The 8,414-nt window shown below is 47.0% G+C and overlaps 1 long non-coding RNA gene across 1 annotated transcript; it reads right to left on the bottom strand.

Annotated features, from left to right (window-relative positions):
- Positions 1 to 1,358: 1,358 nt before the first annotated feature.
- Positions 1,359 to 3,049, bottom strand: LOC128313629 (uncharacterized). Its single transcript, XR_008294590.1, has 3 exons — positions 2,555 to 3,049; positions 2,394 to 2,461; positions 1,359 to 1,790 (listed from the first exon to the last, which is right to left on the bottom strand). It is a non-coding gene; the product is annotated as an uncharacterized LOC128313629 (long non-coding RNA).
- Between the last annotated feature and the right edge of the window lie 5,365 nt (positions 3,050 to 8,414).

The raw sequence follows: 8,414 nt of genomic DNA, 5'->3' as shown, positions 1-8,414 counted from the left end.
CACCTGCTACGTGCCAGGCACTGGGATACGGCTGTGAACACCTGTCTTGTATCCCGAGCACCCACAGAGGGCCCGGTGACTGAGTGAGTGAGTGAGTGAGTGAGAATGTATGGAGAGTGGGGCAGGAGAGGAAGGCTGAGGCCTGGAGAGGTTCCATGAGTTACCCGTGAGTGCCTGGCAGGAAGTGGCCGAGGAGGAGCTGAAGCCCCAGACAATGAAAGAACATGGAAACCAGGGCTTGGCACACAGTGGGGCTCCATTCCGGGTGCTCTCCTGTGAGGTTTTCTGTTTTCCCAGAACTGCCCCCACCTTCAGCAGGACCAGGCATGGCTTTGCCTCTTCAGCTGGTTGATCAAAGACGTAGGAACTATGCGCATGTTTGTGGGGGATGTGGGTGGCTTGTCTCCCACACACACTTGTCCCCATGCTGCAAAGTAACGGCCTGCTTTCCCTCCGGGGATCTGCCCACCCTCAACTCTCCATGCACATGCATGCACGGGACTCGATGCCCAGCCTAGGATGGGAACGTGTGGTCCAGACCTCTGTCATTCAGTGGACCTGGTGCCACGGGCCTCAAGGCCACCGAGCTTGGTCAGGGGGCAAGCATGTGACCCAAGTGCCCTGCGCGCGTGTCCAATCGGGCTGAGCTTCAAGGCTATGGTGAGCCTCTGGGACAAGAGCACGCACACCCTTTGGCAACTGGACGCGAGTGTGGAAGGTGCGGATTTTAACTTCGTTGCCTTTGGGTGCCATCAAATAACCACCAGGTGAGGTCCTTTCTATCAATGGAAACCCACAGAAGGAAGTCAAGAGACGGAGAAAGAGAGAGTGAAATTACATCCCGATGTTCAGTGTTTCTGTCTGAGCTCCCGGATCCAGCCAGGTCGGAAGCCAGCAAGATCTCCCCCTACCTACATTTTGGTTATTTTCTCAAGCCAGTCTATTGGATTTACAGTCTTAACTCTTGTGGTGCTTTATTGGCTGCTCAGCCTGTAGCAGGGAAATCTTGGTACTGGTTAGTCTCCGGTGGGAGGAAGTAGGAACGCAGCATGGAAAAGCTGTCGACAGGGTGACCTCCCCCCTCCAACATTGTGGCTGTTTTGCAAGAGGAAGGCATCAGAACACCAGACCCTTGAACAAGGGACAAGCCAATGTATGTGCTGCATTCCCAGAGTATATTTCCTAAACGGGGTGGCCTCCTGGTTCCAGACTTTCTTTTTGGGTCTTCTCGCAGACTCTGGCACAATCAGTGCTTCCTGTCCTTGGTGACGTCCTTCACTCCTCCTTGAGTGCTGTCCCTGTCTTTAGCTCAACTTACTTCTGGCTGATTCTCCTACCTCCTCCTTGTCTCAGGACACTCAGAGATGCCTCTGGAAATGTCACTCCTCCAGACGGGACTCAGCCCTGTAGCTCTCATTTCTTGGAAATTCACCATGTGCCTAGTGCCGTGTAATCAACTGAGGCCCAGAGAGGTTGGGTAACTTGCCCCAGGTCTCACAGCTAGTGAGTGGGGAAAGCGAACTATACCCTGTACCTGCCCTACTCCACAGCCCGTGCCTTTAACCACTCTGGGATTCTATCCAGAGGCTGTACCTATGGGCTTCCTTGCCTCGAGGGCAGGACCCAGACCAAAATGAACTAATGTCCTAACCTGAGACCTGTTTTTCCCACCATAGTAGATGCTGTCAATGCCCCGCCCCTAACCCCTAGCACTTAGCAGTCCAGCTTCTGGATGCAAGCACCAGTGACTCGACCCAAGGACATTCTCTGGCCACAGGAGACAGCTTAGCCTGTGCAGAGGGCGAGGAGAAGTGTCAGAGACTTAGGGCCCACGGAGGCAAGTCGCGGCCAATGGTGATTGGAATTGGCAGGTAAATCGCCCAGTTTCTTGCATCCCAGGTCATTTGTCAGGGACAACTTGGAGGTATGCCCTGCGGTGTCCCAGAGGCTCCAGAGAGACGGAGCTTGGTCCCCCAGCATTAACCTGCTCACTAACGCTCCTGCATGGGCTCCCTTCCCTCCCCCATCACTTCCCCTCCCTCTCACAGTCTTTTCTGGGATCCCTTCACAGATACATTGTGTTCCAGTCCTTGTCTCAGAGACTTCTGGGGCTACCTAACCTAAGTCGGCCACCTTCTGTAGCATCCTTGATAGTCCTCCGGTGAGCCACCCTCCCTGAACCTCAGTCCGTATAAATTAGGTAGGATTGACTCCACCCCAGCTCAAAAGCGGGCAGGTGACTCGGGAGGGGCCAATCAGAACTCTGTGGTCCCTTAGCCTTAGTGATTTGGTAAGAGACTGGGCATGTGACTCATTGGAGCCAGAGAGACTCTGAGATTCTTCTGGAGCTGCTAAAATACAGAGTTCACCTATGCTGTCCACAGGTGTCTCACCTGTGCCACCTGGAGGATGTGGGGCTGGAGCCCTGGCAGCCATCTTGCGTGAAACCAGCTTACTGCATCTGAATATACAAAGACAGAACATGTGTTGTAGGCAGTTGCAATGATGGTCTCTCTTAACCCTCCCTAGACACCCTCCCTGACGTGTAACTCACCGGTGCCTCTGACTTGGACTCCAAGCTCCACCATGTGACTCGTTCTGGCCAATAGGATGTTAGCAGATGTGATGGGGGGGGGGGTGCGGAAGCGTGGTTTGCTTCCAAGATTGGATTTATTTGTATTTCTGCCCTTGCCACGAGGATGCCTCAAGGCTGGGCCCACGCACAGGATAAGAGATAATGTGGAGTAGAGTTGCTTCATCTGTCAAGCCACGACCAGTCTAGATCGGCCAACAGCCAGCCATGCCCAGACATGAAAGAGCCCAGCCAAGGCCAGCAGAGTCACCTGGCCAACCATTGTCCCATGGGCAGCATTACTATAGCAGTATGTATCTGATGCAATTCTCAGTTAAATTAGCAAGTTGAAGCCATACAGAAAAGCTTAAAAAACTGAGTGAAAATCACCTCAAATCTCAGAGGTGGCCCCTGGTGACATTTTGGTGACCGTCTCTCCGGTGCACGTGACGCGCACCATGCACACCTCCATGCCCAACCACGGCCACAGAATTCATATAACTCTGGCAAGACCGGGGAGGGTCCTAGGGCAAAAGGCCGCAAAGAGAAGGCTATGACGTCATCTTCTAATGAAGGTTGTTGCCTCAGGACATCTGGGAGGCAATAATGATGATGAAAGGATTAGCATTGGGCATGCAGAGAGGAAAATTGAAAGGCTGAGGTCTCAGGGCGATTGAAGGAGGTTTTAAAAACATGATGGTTAAGAAATCAGAGATACACAGGGGGAAAAAAAAAGCAGGAATGGGAAGATTGTTGGGAAAGAATCAGGCTGGTTTATTTAAAACTCTGTTGCCCCAGGGGCGCCTGGGCGGCTCAGTCAGTTAAGCATCCAACTTTGGCTCAAGTCATGATCTCATGGTTCATGGGTTCGAGCCCTGCTGACAGCTCAGAGCCTGGAGTCTGCTTCAGATTCTGTGTCTCCCTCTCTCTCTGCCCCTCCCCTGCTTGTGCTCTGTCTCTCTGTCTCTCAAAAATAAATAAATGTTTAAAAAAAAAAAAACCCAAAAACCTCTGTTGCCCCAAACTCTGTGGTTTATTCATTCATTAATTCAATGAACATTTATTGATGCCTATTATGTGTCATCACATCCTAGTTGCTAAGGATTGCAAAGGTGAATGAGCCATGCCCCCAGTCCCCAGGGAGCTTGTGGTCAGCTGAAGGAAAGAGTGACCTGATAATTAGGGTTCAGCATGATGCCAGTTCTGAGAGGGGAAAGCATGCAAATGGAGAAAATTTTCTAGAGAAGGGCCAACCAAGCTGGCATCTGATGGATGAATGGGAGTTCTCCAGTTTGAGGATGAGTGGGACAAGATGGGGAGAGTGACCCAAGGGGAACAAAATTTGCAGAAGTATGAAAGTGAGACCAGTCACTGGGGTAATTGATATGAGGTCCGGGAAGCAAGGGGGTAGGGAGAGTGACAAGACAGGGAGAAAAGAAACAATTCTAATCCAGGAGAACAGTAGCTTTTAAATCTTTTTGATTGCCCCATGGTAAGATATGCATATTCTATTTTGGCCCTGTATAATCATGCATGCGTGCGTGTGTGTGCACGCGTGTGTGTGTATCTGAAGCAAAGGTCAGAAAAGCAATATTTCACCCTGCAGCATGCTATTCATTCTGATATTTTCTACTTTGTTCTATTTCGTTTTAAAATGTTGGCCAGGGGTGAAATAAGCTGACCACAAAATAGCCCACATCGTATGATTTCATTCCTATAAAATTCTGTTAACAGGCAAAACTTATACAGTGGTATAAATGAGATCAGGGGTTGTGTGGGGGTGCGGTCTGGGTGGGAGCAAGACTAACTGCAAAGAAGTGAAAGAGAACTTTCTCAAGAGATGGAAAATTTCTATATCTTGACTGGGGTGGTGGTTACATGGGCACATGCATTTGTCAAAAACAAATACATAAAAATAAACGCATGCGAGAGAACTTTCTTGGGTGGTGTTGCTGTGCTATATCTTGATAAAGGATTTGCATTGCACAGGTGAACGCATTTGTCAAAACTCACCAAACGGCACACTTAAGATCTGTGCCCTTCATTGTATGTAAATTTTACATCAAAAAAGAAGACAAACTGTGGACAAACACTGACCTGTAGTTGGTGAGGTAGGTGCACGCTGAAGGATTAGGAGGAAGTATTGTGGTGTCGGCAGCAAACCATTTTGAAATGGGGAGAGCCATGTGCAGATGGACAGATAGGTGATGAACGTACAGTAAAATGCTAATGCATGTCACTCAGTGAAAAAAGACTACCCTTTTTCGTTCCTGATGCTGGAATAACTGGACATCCACCTGCAAAAGGATGAAGCTGGATCCCTACCTCACATCATATCCAAACATTAATTCAAAATGGATCAAGGACCTAAACACAAGAGATACACTATAAAACTCTTAAGCGAAGACATAGGGTGTGCATCTTCCAGACCTTGGGTTAGGCAACGGTTTCTTAGCTATGACACAAAAAAGTACAATCAACAAGAGAACAAAAAAAAAACAAAAAAAAAAAACAAGGAAACTTGATATCGTCAAATTGCAAAGCTTCTGTGGTTTGGAGGATGCCACCAAGGAGGTGGAAAGACAATCCACAGAATCAAAGAACACTTTTGCCAACCCTGTATCTGATAAAAGGTTTGTCTCTAGAATGTGTCAGCAACAATTGCACCTCAGTAATAACAATACGGGTGACTCAATTTTGAAATGGTAAAAGATCTGAACAGACAGTTGTCCAAAAAAGATACACAAGTGGCCAACACGCACAGGAAAAAAAAAATACTCAACTTCATCAGGGAGATGCAAATCAAAACCACCATGAGGTACCGCTTGGAACCCACCAGGAGGACTATTATCAAAAAGACAGACAAGAGTGAGCGTTGGTGAGGACGCAGAGAAATTGCAGTTCCATATGCAGCTGGTAGAGACGTCAGAGAGTACAGCTACTTTGGAAAACAGGCTGGCAGTTTATGACCCAGAAATTCCACTCCTGGGCATATAAGCAAGAGGAGTTAAAACTTGGGTCCATATGAAAACTTGTACGCAAATGTTCATAGCAGCTTTATGTGTAATAGCCAAAGGGGCAGAAACGATCCAGATGTTCATCAACTGACGGCGGATAAATAAAACGTGGCGTGGATGAACCTTAAAAACATAATGCTAAGTGAAAGAAGTCAGTTGCAAAGGATCCCGTGTTGTGTGTTCTATGAGTAGGAAATGCCCACAGTAAGCAAATGCAGAGTGATAGAAAGCAGATTAGCGTTGCTAGGGCTGGAGGTGGGAAGGGTGGAGTAGGAGGCTGAGGGTTGAGGGGTGCAGGATTTCTCTGGGAAGATGAAGGTGTTCTAAAATTGATTGTGGTGAAGGTTGCACAAGTCTGTGAGCATACCAAAGCAATCGAGTTGCACACCTTTAATGAACGAATTGTAGGATTTGCATACCGCATCTCAATAAAGCTGTTCAAAAATGTCAACATAGGGCCCCCTGGGTGGCTCAGTCAGTTAAGCATCTGACTCTTGATTTCGGCTCAGGCCGTGATCTCACGGTTTGTGAGTTAGAGCCTCACATCAGGCTCTGGGCTGACATCATGGAGCCTGCTTGGGATTCTGTCTCCCTCTCTCTCTCTGCCCCTTCCCTGCTCTCTCTCTCTCTCTCTCTTTCTCAAAATAAATAAAAATAAACTTACAGGCTCCTGGGTGGCTCGGTCGGTTAAGCGTCCGACTTCAGCTCAGGTCACGAGCTCACGGTTGGTGAGTTTGAGCCCCACATTGGGCTCTGTGTTGACAGCTTAGAGCCTGGAGCCTGCTTCAAATTCTGTGTCTCCCTCTCTCTCTGCTCCCCCCCACTCATGCTCTCTCTCTCAAAAATAAATATAAACATTAAAAAAAATAAACTTAAAAAATGTTAACATAGATATAAAGGAAACATTTGATAAGTTGCCCTTAACCCAAATGAAACACTTTTGCTCTTCAAAAGACACTACCAAGAAAATAAAAAGATCTGCCACAGAATGGTAGAAAATATGTGCAAATTATATACCTACGAAAGGACTCGCATCCATAGTATATAAAGAACTCTCCAAACTCGATAAGAAGACAACTAAACATTTTTAAATAGGCAAAAGGCTTGAACAGGCATTTCACCAATAAATATAAACATATGGCAAATAAGCACATGAAAAGATGTTCAATGTCAGCAGTCATTTGGGAATTAGAAATTAAAACCACAATGAGACAGCACAACACACATTAGAATGGCTCACATTTTTTCAGTGTACTGACACTACCGAGTGATTGCGAGAGCGGAAACAACTGGAATTCTCATACATTGCTGGTGGGGAGGCCAAATGACAGTCACTTAGAAAATAGTTCGGCAGTTTCTTATAAGGTAAAACATGTTTTACCATATGACCTACTGTCCTACTCCTAGGTATTTACTCTAGAGAAATGAAATGTCTTCATTTCTGTCTGCAGGGGTGCCTGGGTGGCTCAGGTGGTTAAGCGTCTGACTCTTGACTTTGGCTCAGGTCACGATCTCGTGGTTCACGGGTTCGAGCCCCGTGTTGGGCTCTGCATTGACAGAGCAGAGCCTGCCTGGGATTCTCTCTCCCTCTCTCCCTGCCCCTCCGCTGTTCGCTTGCTTATTCTCTAAATACATACATACATACATACGTAGAAAAATCTGTCTGCAGATGTTTACAGTGACCTGACTTGTAATCACCAAAAAATAGAAACAACCCAAATGTGCCTCAGCTGGTGGTGAATGGATACATAAACTTGGGTACATCCATACGAGGGAACACTGCTGAGCAGCCAAAAGGAACAATCCTCTGATGCACACAACACTACAGAAAAATATCCAATGGGTTGTGTGTTATGAAAGAAGCCATACTCAAAATGCTGCATACTGTATGACTCTCTTTCCATGACAAGGTATAGGGAGAGAATAGATCAGGGGTTGCCAGGAGCTGGGGGTGGAAAGAAGGGTCACTGCCAAGGGGCAGATGAGAATTTTGTGGATTAAAGGAACAATTCTGGAAAAAATAGTTTCAAACAGAGAGGGAGGGAACCTATAAGAGACTCTTAAATACAGAGAACAAACTGAGGGTTGATGGGGGGGCGGGTGTGGGGAGAGGGGAAAATGGGTGATGGGCATTGAGGAGGGCACTTGTTGGGATGAGCACTGGGTGTTGTATGTAAGCGATGAGTCATGGGAATCTACCCCCGAAGCCAAGAGCACACTGTATACACTGCATGTTAGCTAACTTGACAATAAATTATATTTAAAAAAAATAAACAGGCACAAAAACAGACACTCAGATCAATGCAACAGAATAGAGAACCCAGAAATGGACCCACAAATGTATGGCCAACTAATCTTTGACAAAGCAGGAAAGAACCCAGAAATGGACCCACAAACAATCCTAAAATTTGTATGGAACCAGAAAAGACCCCGAATAGCCAAAGCAATCTTGAAAAAGAAAACCAAAGCAGGAGGCATCCCAATCCCAGACTTCAAGCTATATTACAAAGCTGTCATCATCAAGACAGTATGGTACTGGCACAAGAACAGACACTCAGTTCTATGGAACAGAATAGAGAACCCAGAAATGGACCCACAAACAGATGGCCAACTAATCTTTGACCAAGCAGGAAAGAATACCCAATGGAATAAAAACAGTTTCTTCAGCAAGCGGTGCTGGGAAAACTGGACGGCGACATGTGGAAGAGTGAACCTGGACCACTTTCTTACACCAGACACAAAAGTAAACTCAACATGGATGAAAGACCTCAATGTACAACAGGATGCCATCAAACTCCTCGAGGAGAAAGTAGGCAAAAACCTCT

This window comes from Acinonyx jubatus, chromosome E3 (genome assembly GCF_027475565.1).
Source record: "Acinonyx jubatus isolate Ajub_Pintada_27869175 chromosome E3, VMU_Ajub_asm_v1.0, whole genome shotgun sequence".
Lineage (NCBI taxonomy): Eukaryota > Metazoa > Chordata > Mammalia > Carnivora > Felidae > Acinonyx > Acinonyx jubatus.
Note: the sequence above shows the minus strand (reverse complement) of the source record. Positions and strands in the feature narration are given on the sequence as shown.